Source organism: Sus scrofa, chromosome 18, assembly GCF_000003025.6.
Source record: "Sus scrofa isolate TJ Tabasco breed Duroc chromosome 18, Sscrofa11.1, whole genome shotgun sequence".
NCBI lineage: Eukaryota > Metazoa > Chordata > Mammalia > Artiodactyla > Suidae > Sus > Sus scrofa.
Genome location: NC_010460.4, coordinates 55208781 through 55222754, shown reverse-complemented (window position 1 = coordinate 55222754; position 13974 = coordinate 55208781). Strand labels below are relative to the sequence as shown.

At 44.6% G+C, this 13974-nt stretch overlaps 1 protein-coding gene across 8 annotated transcripts in view; it reads left to right on the top strand.

Moving 5' to 3' along the window:
• The window catches only part of POU6F2 (POU class 6 homeobox 2), a 486796-nt gene that overhangs the window by 8874 nt on the left and 463948 nt on the right, over positions 1-13974 (top strand). The window lies entirely within an intron of this gene.

Genomic DNA, 13974 nt, shown 5'->3' with positions numbered 1-13974 from the left:
AGTCAAAAGGTTTTTTGGGACCAAAGAATAACATTGCTCTAATCCAGGACAGGTAGACTTTGTTCTTGGCAAATGTTAATACGTAATTCAGGAACTGAAGTTGTTTCTTTTTTGAAAAATTTTTTCCGTTGGTAAACAAACCTATGTCTAGATTTCCAGAGACTTAGGGAATTTAGAGGAAGAATGAAAATGAGGCAGTCTAGTGAAAACACCCCCACACCCCTTCAATGTTTTAGGAATTCTTGATTATTTAAACCTCTAATAACTGAAAATATCGTAACTGTTTTCAGCTTTAATACATGAAAAAAAATCATGGTAGGTGTTCACTCGCCATACTCCTTCTCTTGACTGTGTGGCCAGGTTTGATCCCTGGCCACACTCAGTGGGTTAAAGATCTGGTGTTGCTGCGAGCTGCAGTGTAGCTTGCAGACACAGTTCAGAGGCAATGGAAAGGTACTTTGCAGCTTCTAGAAATCCGGATTATTGTCGAGGTTTGAGCATTTGGTTGATCACTGTGCTGCCAGAGGGAAGTTAGCGTGGTTCTGTCGCCTTCCAGACCCCGAGCAGGTGCTCGGGCTTGGTCGGGCAGTGGACGTCCATGACTTAGCTACTTTTTACAAGTGCTGAAACATCAAGTGGCTTGTTTCCTCTTTGTCTGCCGTTACCCACCATGTAGCATTTCAATAGTTCAGGCAGAGGGAAGCCCCGGAGTAAAACCTACCGGAGCATGAACGCAATTCTGAAATGCATGTGATTGAGGGGAGTGACAGAGCGGAATCCTACAAGTCTTTAAACATTTTTTATTAAACAAATTATAGCAGTGATGGTGCGTATGACAAAGAGTTTCAACAACACAGGAAGTGTAGAGTGAAAGGTAAGGTGCCCCCTCATTTCCTTCCTCACAAATAATTTCTTATAGATCCTTCTGTAAATATTCTATTCATGTAAAAGCAGAGAAAAATCTTCATACAACCCAAGTAGATTCACTGTACATAGAGGTTTTTTTAGGGCTGCACCCTTGGCATATGGAAGTTCCCAGGCTACGGGGCCAGTCAGAGCGACAGCTGCTGGCCAACACCACAGCCGCAGCAACGCAGGATCCTTAACCCACTGAGTGAGGCCAGGGATCAAACCGGCATCCTCATGGATCCTAGTCGGGTTTGTTAACTGCGGAGCCATGAAGGGAACTCCCCTAAAAATGCATTTTTAACAAGTCATATCACCACCAGAAGATCTGCATCCTTTATTTATTTCATTTTTTATTGAAGTACGGTTGATTTACAATGTTGTATTCGTTTCAGGTATACAGCAAAGTGATTCAGTTACACACACACACATAGTTGTATATTATTTCTTTTTCATGTTGTTTTCATACAGGTTATTACAAAACACTAGTGCAGTCGCGTGTGCTGTACCGCAGGGCCTTGCTGCTGCACCCTCTTCTGTATGAGTCCCTTTTGAGGATACTCACTGACTTCCCTTCCACTCTGTGAAGTGTATTTGATTTACAGTGTTGCATTAGTTTCAGATATACAGCAAAGTGATTCAGTTACACACACACACATACTCTTTTTCAAATTCTTTCCCATTGTATTATTACAAGATATTGAATATGGTTCCCTGTATTCTCCATAGGTCCTTGTTGTGTATTTGTTTAATATATAGTGTGGTGTGTGTCTGTTAATCCCAAATTCCTAAATTATCTCCTCCTAAAAGGGGAAACCTTTTGGTAACCATAGGTTTGTTGTCTTTGTTTATGTCTTTTTCTGTTTTGTAAATAAGTTCATTTGTATCACTTTTCAAAGATTCCACAGGGAGTTCCCACTGTGGCTCAGCAGAAACGAAGCTGGCAAGTACTCATGAGGATGCAGGTTTGATCCCTGGCCACACTCAGTGGGTTAAAGATCTGGTGTTGCTGCGAGCTGCAGTGTAGCTTGCAGACACAGTTCAGATCTGGCCTTGCAGTGGCTGTGGTGTAGGCTGGCAGCTGTGGCTGTGGTGTGTGGCTGGCAGCTGTAGCTCTGATTTGACCCCTAGCCTGGGAACTTCTATATACTGCATGTATGGCCCTTAAAAAAAAAATGATCCCACATATAATTGATATCATATATTTATCTTTAATTTACTTTGCTTAGTAGGCTGATCTCCATGTTGCTGCAAATGGCATTATTCCATTCTTTTTAATGGCTGAGTAGTATTCCTTTGCATATATGTACCACATCTTCTTTATCCATTTATCTGTCCGTGGACATTTAGCTTGCTTCCTATGTCTTGGCTATTGTAAACAGTGCTGCTGTGAACACTGAAGTATCATTTTGAATTGGAGTTTTCATCTTTTCTGGGTATGTGCCCAGGAGTGGGATTGCTGGATCATAGTGTAACTCTATTTTTAGTTTTATAAGGAACCTCCACACTGTTCTCCATTGTAGCTCCACCAGTTTACAGTCCCACAAATATACACTGATTTATTTAACCAGTTCTCTTTTTAAAAAGTTGAGGTATAATTGCATGTAGCAGTATATTGCTTTCAGGTGTACAACATAAGGATTCGTTATTTGTACAAATTGCAAAATAATCGCAACAGTAAGTAACCGTGCCTCTTGATGAACACCTAGTTTTTCAAATATAAGTTAGTCTCTGTCATGATACCGACAAGCAGAGATGTTTCATTTCTCTTAATGTAAAAAATTCCAGAACCTTCCTTCCAAATAGGGTTTGGCTTTACCAAAATAACTCCAAGTAGAGACTCCTAAAAGAAGGTGAGATGTAATGATAAAAATGAAGGATAACGGGTGCCACAGGAACAGATATTTATCATTTATGTATTGAAAACTCAAGCCAGTTAAAATAGCCGTAAAGATGGCAGTATTGTAGTCAGTGATAAAGAAGTAAGATGAAGAGGTAATAGCATAGACTGTTCTCATTCGGATACATTATGACTTTAAAACCTCTGTGTCTGTTCCAGGAGGAACAAAATGCATAACTTGTTTTCTTTCGTGAACTTCCATGCCATTTATTAAGGTAATTGACAGAGATATATGCTCCCCATGCATGATTCAGTTAGGATACCTCGATTAGTGAAAAGGAGACCAGAAGAAATTCATGGTAATTAATGTCAGTTAAATTCCTCTTTTCTATATTTCACCTTGTCAGACCAATCCTTCAGCCATGATTCATAGGTTAAATAATGCAGGCAGGGGAAGGGCCGAATCAAAACTCATCAGACATCATGCCCGTATTCCACTAATTTAGGGTTTTGGTGAAGTAGACAAAATGCACGCCACTGAAATATTTAAGAGATTGTGAGAAGTTATGCTTTACATTTCTTTTAGGGAATGTCTTTCATTCGTCTTAACCACATCATTTCACACATCCAAGAAGAGAAGTGGGGAATAATGAAATCGTATTTGTATGAGAGATGGAGGTGTGGGCTGCCTGTGACATCTTTCACTGTGCGGATTCCCTAAACTGATTCTAGAAAACTGCCTGTTGGGTGGGTATGTGCTTCCTCCTTCTCTCTTCTTCCCTGAAGATGCTGGGAGAAGTTCCTGTGTAGAAGGCGATCACGCTTCTTTTATAGGTTTAAAAGTAGCTGACTCCCGGAGTTCCCAGCGTGGCTCAGGGATCAACGAACCTGACTCATATCCACAAGGATGCGGGTTCCATCCCTGGCCTCGCTCACCAGGTTAAGGATCCGGTGTTGCCCTGAGCTGTGGTGTAGGTCTCAGATGCGGCTCGGTTCCCACCTTGCCTGTGGCTGTGGGTGGACTGGTAGCTGCAGCTCCGGTTGGACCCCTAGCCTGGGCACCTCCATGTGCTACAGGTGCGGCCCTGAAGGAAAAAAAAAAAAGCTAGCTGGCTCTCTCGTGTGACGCTGAAAGCAGGATTTCGAGTCCGCGTTGCAGAGTAGCTCTCTGATGTTGATGCTCTCACTTGAAAGCAGGTACAAAGCATCCCGCCCAGTCCATGGAAGTGGAAACTGCAGAGAGCTCACTGGTCTTATTCGGAGCCATAGCGCCAGTGAGCAGAGTGAGGCCTAGACCCCTTCCTTTCTTTCATTTATTTAGTTACTTATTTTTGGCTGCACCCACACCATACATGGGGAAGTTCCCCAGGCCAGGGATTGAATCTGAGCTGCAGCTGTGACTTGGGCCGTAGCTGTAGCAAAGCTGAATCTTTAACCGTCTCCTCCACAATGGAAACGCCCCCAGATAGTGTTCCATTATTTTCCTCAACACCAGTTCTTAACTGTGGCTGCCTTTTTATTTTATTTATTATCGACTCTTTAATTTTTATTTTGTGTTGTTTTGGCTGTGCCCAGGGCATATGGAATTTCCTAGGTCAGGGACTGAACCTGTTGCCTCAGCAGCAACCTGAGCTGCTGCCATGACAACGCCAGATCCTCAACCCGCTGCTCCACTCCATGCCTTTTTAAAATGAGTGAATGAATTCATTTTTGGTTTTGGCTGCAACTGCAGCATGTGGAAGTTCCCAGGCCAGGGATCAAACCTGCGCCACAACAGTGACAGTGCTGGACAGTGCAGGGAACTCCTGGCTACCTTTTAGAATCACCTGGGGGCAACTGCTGATATATGGGACCCATGCACAGAAATTCTGATTCACTCTCCCTGGGTAGGGCCTGAGTGTCGGCAGTGTGAAGAAAGCCTTACAGGTGACTCTAATGAACCTATCACAGCACATCTTACATGGAGTGAACGTCGTTTTAAATAAGGTGAGATAATGAAGGGTAATCAATGTTGACTTGTACTCCCCCCGACCCCCACACGCATACACACAATCCTAAATCCACAGGAGAAGAATGGAGGAAATTTAGTCTGGTATTCGTGTGTGTGTGTGTGTGTATTTCAGTGGGAATCATGTCAGTTTTGTTGAATAGCCAAGAAAACGTTCGATAACATTTTTCATCCAGAAAAGACCTAGAGCTAGATACTCAGTCATTTCAGAAATAGCATCACTAGTAATAACCTATCAATTAGGGGGCGCTTACTAGGTACAGGTGTAAGTGAAACCTCACAGTTGCTCTGTGGGGTAGTTACTGTCATAATCTCCAGTTCACCAATTAGGTGACAGACGAGGTGGCACAAGTTGTCACGGACCGTAAGTGGCAAAACTGGCCTTTGACCTAAGCATGTTGGAAGCCAGAGCGTAAATCCTTAGTGGAGCCGGAACTCACAGGAGAGAAACATGGCCTAGCACTGCCTGTGGAAAGTACGCTTCTTAGGGTCATCTCTGATGAAGGCCTAACTTGATCGCAGAAACGTCTCTGTTTCTCCCCTTCTCCCCTGCCCTCCTCCGCCTCCTCCTCCTTCCTCTCCCCACCTCTTTCCCGGTAAGAACCCCTGACTCGTTTCCTAGGTAAGAACTGGAGTGTTGCCATCACTCCCTGTTACAATCGGGTGCTACACGGCGGTCTGGAAAGTGATTCTTTCTTGAAATGCGAAAGCGTAGAATAGTTAGGGGGAGGAAGAGCGGGTTGGTGCTGTCCGGGAGGCGTCCCTAAAAAGAGTTGCTCCTGGCTAAAGGAGGAGTCACGCTGGCCTCGATTCCCCAGCGCTCCAGGAGCTGTGCCTGCAGACACAACAGACAAGACGCAGAGGGGCCAGCAGGCGCGGCTCTGTGTGCAGAGGAGCCAAGTTCCTGGAGAGGGTCAGAGACCTTTTTGAACATGTATTTGTGTTTTATAATATGTCTAAGTATGTAATATATACATACGTGATAGGATTATACTATGTGAGAATGTAAGATAGAAAACAACTTTCTATTTCATGATAGTCCTCACTATTGGACCCTCTTGGCATCAGATACTCTATCTTTTGTCTTTTAATGGATCAACAGTTTATCTTCTCTGTCTCTCTGTCTCTTGACTAATTAACATCCTTGCCTGGATTTGAAAGCGTGCTGCTACATTGGCCCAGTGAACTTGCTTTTGTACTCACTCTTCATAAAATCTCAACTACATTCCGGCCAAGTGTGCATTGACCCTTCGAACCTAGTTATACTAACCATGAAGGCGTAGTGTGTTGAGAAATCAGTGGTGGTATTTCTTAACTCAAATTTTGGGAAGCTTTAAAATAATACTGTGGTATTTCACCTACTTCAACTCCATTTTTTGGAAATTGCAATAAGGAAAGGGTATCTTTTATCCTGGTTACCGATTTTCAGTTAAATTTCTTCCTGTCAAGTGACCTTTTCAACACTTGTGAACCTGAAGTCAGTGGTGGGGCTGAAACAAAGAAATCTCTCCCCACCCGGTAGTTGGAAATTTTCAGCCTTCATTTGCATTTGTGTTATGCCTGCAGAACCAAGTAGAGTTTTTACCCTGAAACGTCTCCTTTAACCTTTACCGTAAGTCAGTTACGTCGGAACCCTTAGGTATTATCAGGAAACAACATGATGATTTGGGGGACATGAGCCATGGTCTTCAGCAAAGTGATTATTGCTTTGGAACCTCCGAAGAGAAGAGAACACTCGCACGATACTTGGTAAAGACGGCGTTGCAGCGGGTGTGCTTGTTTGTTTTGTTTTTTGCCTGGAGCTTGCAATCCCCTTTAGGCTAATACGTCTTCTGCTTCTGGTTGCCACCTCTTCCCCACCCACACCCCTCCTCTCAACGACCACTGGGAATCAGAGGCAGGAGACCCTCATTGCTCAGACAGGGGAGCTGAGTCTTGACAACTTCGTCCGCAAGAGCCCAGCAGTCGGGGGGACTGGGTCGGGCCTGTTGAGAGGGAGCAAGAGTGAGGAGTACGCCGGAATTCAAGGACGCAGACAAGGGTAGAGTCGAAGGATCTGTGCACTGAGATCTTTGAAGGTCTCTGCCTCTAATCACACCTCTCCTTCTCTAATATTTCTTGGTGGTTTTCATTCTTTCCAGTTGAATCAAATCTCTATTAGAAATAGAGCGTTAGGAGTTCCCGTCGTGGTCAGTGGTTAGCGAATCCGACTAGGAACCATGAGGTTGCGGGTTCGGTCCCTGCCCTTGCTCAGTGGGTTAAGGATCCGGCGTTGCCGTGAGCTGTGGTGTAGGTCGCAGACGCGGCTCGGATCCCGCGTTGCTGTGGCTTTGGTGTAGGCGGATGGCTACAGCTCCGATTGGACCCCTAGCCTGGGAACCTCCATGTGCCGCGGGAGCGGCCCAAGAAATAGCAAAAAAGACCAAAAAAAAAAAAAAAAGAAATAGAGCGTTAGGAGTCTCCTGGTGGTTCAGCATGTTAAGGATCCAGAGCTGTCCCTGCTGTGGCTTTGGTTACAGCTGTGGCACAGGTTCGATCCCCCGCTGCAGAAAACTTCACATTCCGTGGTTGTGGCAAAAAAAGAAAAAGCAAGAGAGAGAGCCTTTGAAGGAGACATTGAAGGTGTGGGATCATATGCTGCCTCCTGGGCGTTTTATTTAAAGTCTGCACCTGAATTTGCTAGCTCACCGTCACTAACACAGGGTCTCAAATTATATTTATGAGCAAGTGACTGGAACAGTATATCCCTGATCCCCTGCCCGTCGTTGTCATCATTATTTGCTTTTTAGGGCCACACCCACGGCATATGGAAGTTCCCAGGCCAGGGGTCGAATCAGCCATAGCCACAGCAACGTGGGATCCCAGCCGTGTCTGCGACCTACACCACAGCTCAGGGCAGCGCCGGATCCTTAACCCACTGAGCGAGGCCAGGGATCGAACCCGCATCCTCATGGGTACGAGTCGGATTCGTTTCCGAGGAGCCGTGACAGGAACTTCCCCAGCCATTGTTTAAGGTTAGGAAAAACTATCATCTTGTGACAATAGAAAATAGCCAGGTGCTTCATGCACCCATTTAAACAATTCTATTAGGGTTTCACGAAGGCGGTAAAGACGACCTTTGCGGCGTTCTCGAGTTTGGTTTTGGTTTTGTGCACTCACCGGAAAAGGTGGCCTTAGGTCAGCAGCCGGGCGGACTTGCTGGGTTCTGTGGTGCCTTCGTCTGGCTCTTGGGACAGCCTCTGCCGTCCAAGGCGCGCTTGGGTCCGATGCAGAGGCTCACCACGTAGGGCTTCCACCTCCCACTGGCGGCGGGAGGAGGGAAGAATCAAGGTCTCTGCGGCTGTGAGGGCCCCGGTGTCACACTCTTGTCACTCGTCAGCCTCTGGCACAGGCGTCTCCTCTCTTGGGCGAGAAGACCGTTCACCTGGGAACATGGGGCCAGGGCGTCAGAGCCCCCTTTGTCTGGGCAGTTCCATTTGGCCTGTTTTTGCAGGAAATGGGTGCCATTGGGCTCTTACTGGAGTCGTTATCGGACTGAGAGTCCAAGGGGAATAAAGTAAAATTAATTTATGAATAGAAGTACCTCCTGGACATTTTGCATTTTCAAATTAGAAAAGGAAATGTTTCCTTTTCTTTCCCTCCTCTTTTTGCCTCTCTACCTTTCCTTCCTTCTTGCCTTTTCTTCTTCCCCTCTCCTCTCCTTCCCTCCGTCTGTCTTCCTTTCTGAGACACGGACACATCCTCGGAATAAAGAGTCGAAAGCGCTGCTGGAGAGGAGACAGCTTTTTCCTCTCTCTTTATCCTCATCGTCTTACTCTCTCCCCAAACTCCTAGGTCTTTCTCGAGGTACGTCCGGCGTGTAGCGGGGCCTCAGTATTTGCTTTGGGAAGGTTCCCCCAAGACAGCTGTCACCCTTCTAATCTGTATCTTGGGGAAGAACCCTCTTCCCGGTGGAGACTTGGCTCCGTTTACTCATCTCTCGGAATTTCTTGTCTGGGATCTGTTGTTGTTCTGCTACCAGTTTCATTTCAGAACATGCCAGTGAGGCTTCAGAAGGATTATTTTCCATTTTCATGTTGCTTCTACAAGGACGGGGCTTCCCCAGCTGTGGATTCTGGCTCATTTTCCGTATTGCATTTAATTGAAGCATCCATCACCCCCACATCCAGGGGGCGCTTTTTTTTTTTTTTTAGCACATGTTCAGGTGCTGAAAGTGGACTTCATAAGCATCCATGCTCCTTGTTAAAGCACAGAGGAGGGACACAAGGTCCAATTTAACAGACCTTGAAAGACAGAGAAGAGTGAGTGGAGAACGAAGGCACAGAATCTGTGTTGCAGAAGTTTACACTGGCTAGAGGTTAACCTACGTGTCAAATAAACAAGCTGTGGCCCCAAAATAAAACCAGCTAAAGGACATCTTGTAAATCTGATATCATCATCTTCAGGGATGCCATGAAAATATTCTTTTATTTGTTTAGTGGTGAAAACAAATCTGTTCTAACACGATGTCACCTCTAAAATATATTCCTCAAAATATTACTCCGGGCGGAAAGATTAGATTACTGCTCACTTTAGCAACATTTCAAGCAATACAAATCAATTGACTGTGACTAATTTTTATCTTTCCTCTGTCTGGGAAATGGATTATTCAAATCATGTTTTAAACTTTTAATACAAAAGGCTACAGAGTGGCACATTAAATGAGCAGCTACCTGTGTACTTAAACATGATAAAAGTTGATGAATAAAAAATTACAACCAATGAAGAGAGCATTTTGGTACCTGGAAAACAATAGCGTGAATTTAGGACCTATGCTAGGTGATTCTTGAGTAAGTTTTTCTCAAAATAATGTATAAGTAAAGTTATTAAACTTTTATATTTTGATGGGATAAGCAGATAAGCAAATTAAAAAACATTTAATCATTTTCTTGGTTTTCCCACTGAGTTTTAAACAAGTAATGAAGATATATGTACATAAATACACACATTTTTATTTTCGTAAGTATTGCTCTTTTGCAAAACAAATTGAGAAAAAAGGAATATAGGCATAGTTAGAAAAAAGATTTTTAGACTAGATCAGTAAAAAATGAAATGATTGGTTTCATTTATTTGAATGAGTGACATGCAAAAGCTGTGTTTCAAGTTTCAAATTATAATTCTGTAAACTATAAAAAATAAAAGGATATCTAAAAAGAAAAAACATGCACATGTCAGGGATAATGGCTGAGCATGAAAAGACTTTTTTTTTTAGCTTTTTAGGGCAGCACCTGCTGCAAATGGAGGTTCCCAGGCTAGGGGTTGAATGGGGTTGAATTGCAGCTGTGTAGCCACTGGCCTACACCACAGCCACAGCAACGTGGGATCCTTAACCCACTGACCGAGGCCAGGGATTGAACCTGCAATGTCATGGTTCCTGGTCGGGTTCACTAACCACTGAGCCACCGTAGGAACTCCCGCTACTGACATTATGACATTAGTATTTCTGAAGGCCATTTTTACATTGGCTCTGGTTCTGTCAGAGGTTACTTTCGTATTATTGCTACACTTTGAAAAAGGGGCTCGATTCAAGAGTTGGTCTGGCTGTGTGAAATATTCCTAGAGCAAGGACGTGGAATACCTGCATTCCTCATCCTGCCTTGCGCAACCACAGAGGAAGTGTGATAGCTTTGTTTTCCGAAAGCAGCACCTGTAACTTTTTCTTTACTGTTTATAATTACAGACTTTTAAAATTGAAGTATAGTTAATTTATAATGTTGTGTTTCTTTCTTTCTCCTACTTAAAAAACCTTTTAGGGCTGCACCCTCGGCAGATGGAAGTTCCCAGGCTAGGGGTCGAATTGGAGCTGCAGCCTCTGGCCCGCGCCACAGCCACAGCAGTGCGGGATCCGAGACTCGTCTGTGACCTACACCGCAGCTCACAGCAACGCCAGATCCTTAACCTACTGAGTGGGACTGGGGATCGAACCTGCATCCTCATGGGTACTAGTGAGGTTCCTAACCCGCTGAGTGCTGAGCTACAGTAGAAACTCCCCGTTGTGTTACTTTCAAGTGTACAGCAAAGTGATTCAGTTGTGTGGAGATGTATATATTCTTTTTCAGATTCTTTACCATTATAGGTAATTACGAGACATCGATTATAGTTCCCTGTGCCAGACAGTAGGGCAGGGGCTTGAACCCACATCCTCATGGATACTAGTTGGGTTCGTTTTCGCTGAGCCACAGCGGGAACTCCCTGAATTGAGAGCATCGTATTGTTAAAACTGCTTTACTCCTAAGACTGTTCCCCTTCTGGTGATCACGTAAACAGTTAGTGAAGCAAGCATGATGTTTTACCAATGTTTACAACCCATCATCAACTAGCATCAGCCTCTGCTCCGCCAGGTGTTTTCTGCTAAAGCGTCTCTTGATCCGTCTACATGTCTGTGTCTCACCTTCTTCAGCCTCTCAACACGCGCACGCACACGTCCTCCCCCCTCCTCCTGAGTCTCCACCTTTTACGCGTGGGGCCCTGGCCTCAGACGGAACACCTGCCGTCTTTGCTTCTCTTTCATGTGTCATGACTGGGTTCATTCAAACACATTTGTTGAAATGTAATAAAAATGCTCCCACATTTTACTGACGGGAAAACCTGGAAAAGCCTGGCGCCAAGCAAGGTATTTTTTTCATTCGCATCCATTGGCATCCCTTGGCCTTGCAAGCGCAGGTCTCCTGGCGCGGCGTCTGGTCCCTCCTTTTCAACCACGTGGCTTTCCTTCCCTTGCATCTTCCGACACCTCAGTCCTTGGCAAGTCAAAAACAGCCTGTCCAGTGGTCTTGGTTCAACGCGTCTGATAAATGAATTCACACCTAAGTGTAAATATATGAACTACCATCTAGTATTCTTATTTTAAAAGGAATTTCTTGGCCTTACAGTGTGTTCATCTTAAAGATTAATTTAATGGTGGGGATTTCTTGTTGGGCAGGTGACAGAGATGTTTCTGAGCGAAGAGCTCACGCAGCCTCTCCAGTCACACGACTTCATGAGGCCACTTGCTCTGCCTCAGTGCAATGCCTCTGTGGTTTTAGACAGTTTAGAAAATGACTACTTATGGGCATGGCAGCACTCCATTTCCATACTGGGACAAAACACACTGGAAAGATCATTTTGCATCACAGGCGTGTGTGTGTGTGTGTGTGTGTGTGTGTGTGTGTGAGGTGAGGATAGGTGGATAATTGATTAATTCATGTGCTTTTTATTGAGCGCCTGCTCTGGGCCAGACACTCTGGAATGTTCTGGGGCTAGAATGATGCTCTTGAAAATGGTGATCACTGACCACACTTAGACTGCAGTGTAGATAAAGAAAGAGATGAAAAATAAGTTAAAAAACAAAGAGGCGTTCCTGTCGTGGCTCCGCAGAACAGAATCTGACTAGCATCCATGAGGATGCAGGTTTGGTCCCTGGCCCCGCTCAATGGGTTAAGGATCCGGCGTTGCCGTGAGCTGTGGTGTAGGCTGCAGGTGCGGCTTGGATCTCACATTGTTGTGGCTGTGATGTAGGCCAGCAGCTACAGCTCCTATTTGACGTCTAGCCTGGGAACCTCCATATGCTGAGCCCAGCCCCAAACAAAAAAACAAACAAACAATCCTGACTTGTGATAAGTACCAGAGAAGACATTAAAAATATCCCTAAGATGGTGAATTATGATTGAATGTGGGCATCCGAATTTAGATGGGGAAATGCAAGAAGGCCATGTTTAAGCTAAGACTTGAAGGTTGTGGAGAATGGGTGATGGGTTGGGAGACATGATGATGATGGTGATGCAGATAGTGGTGATGCAGATGATGAGGGTGATGGAGTTGACGAGGGTGATGGAGTTGAGGGTGATGGAGTTGAGGGTGATGCAGATGACGAGGGTGATGCAGATGACGAGGGTGATGGAGTTGAGGGTGATGGAGTTGAGGGTGATGGAGATGACGAGGGTGATGGAGATGACGAGGGTGATGGAGTTGACGAGGGTGATGGAGTTGACGAGGGTGATGGAGTTGACGAGGGTGATGGAGTTGACGAGGGTGATGGAGATGACGAGGGTGATGCAGATGACGAGGGTGATGGAGTTGAGGGTGATGGAGATGACGAGGGTGATGGGATGACGAGGGTGATGCAGATGACGAGGGTGATGGAGTTGACGAGGGTGATGGAGATGACGAGGGTGATGGAGTTGACGAGGGTGATGGAGTTGACGAGGGTGATGGAGATGACGAGGGTGATGGAGTTGAGGGTGATGGAGTTGACGAGGGTGATGGGATGACGAGGGTGATGCAGATGACGAGGGTGATGGAGTTGAGGGTGATGGAGTTGACGAGGGTGATGGGATGACGAGGGTGATGCAGATGACAAGGGTGATGGAGATGATTAACCACACTGAGGCTTAAAACTCCTCTCTGGTAAAAATAACAGAGCTACGTCAAATGTTAGTCCGTCTTTGACAGCTTGTCTAAGAAGACCTGGAGGTAATGACAATTAGGGTGAGATTAAATGACTTTTAAAACGTGCCCTTGCCTGTCATCAATTTACTCTTTTAAATCAATTGAAAGTACATTTAGTAGCAAAGAGCAAACGATATTTTCCCAGCTTGTGTTTTCTTTTGTAGATGAGGAATTCTAGAAAAAAACCAAAGTGACTGCTGTTACTTTCTTCTTCTTTAGGCAAAATCCACAAGTTTTGAAACGAGTTTTTTGATATCGTTCTGGTTTTGCCTTGAGGTCAATGATTTACAAGTATTAAGGAGGAAAATAACATTTTAGGGTAATTAACTGATTACTGGCCTGCTGTTTTGGTAATTTATTGATTTGATCAACTTCTCCAAAGCTCTACGCTCAGTCCTCTCTTCGGGGGAGTTTCTGAGTATCTCCTGATGTTATCTTCTCCTTCCGGCCTCCTCTCCTTCCAAAGCATCCTTAGCAGAGACATGTAAAGTTCTCATTAAGGATCAGGTATTAATGTTAAACAGAGATGGCGTTTTAGACTTTGTCAAGTGGCTTTGAATTATATTCAGTCTTATTCATTATCTATGGGAGAGCACCTGTGGAAAACCAGCACCATTTAGTTATCTTTTGTTTTTGAATTTGAAAGATATAATGACATGAAAAGAACCTGTTATTTTTAAATTAGAAAAAACAAATTATAATACATTCTGTATTTGTCAATTTTATAAAACAAAAATATGAAATGCATATGGAA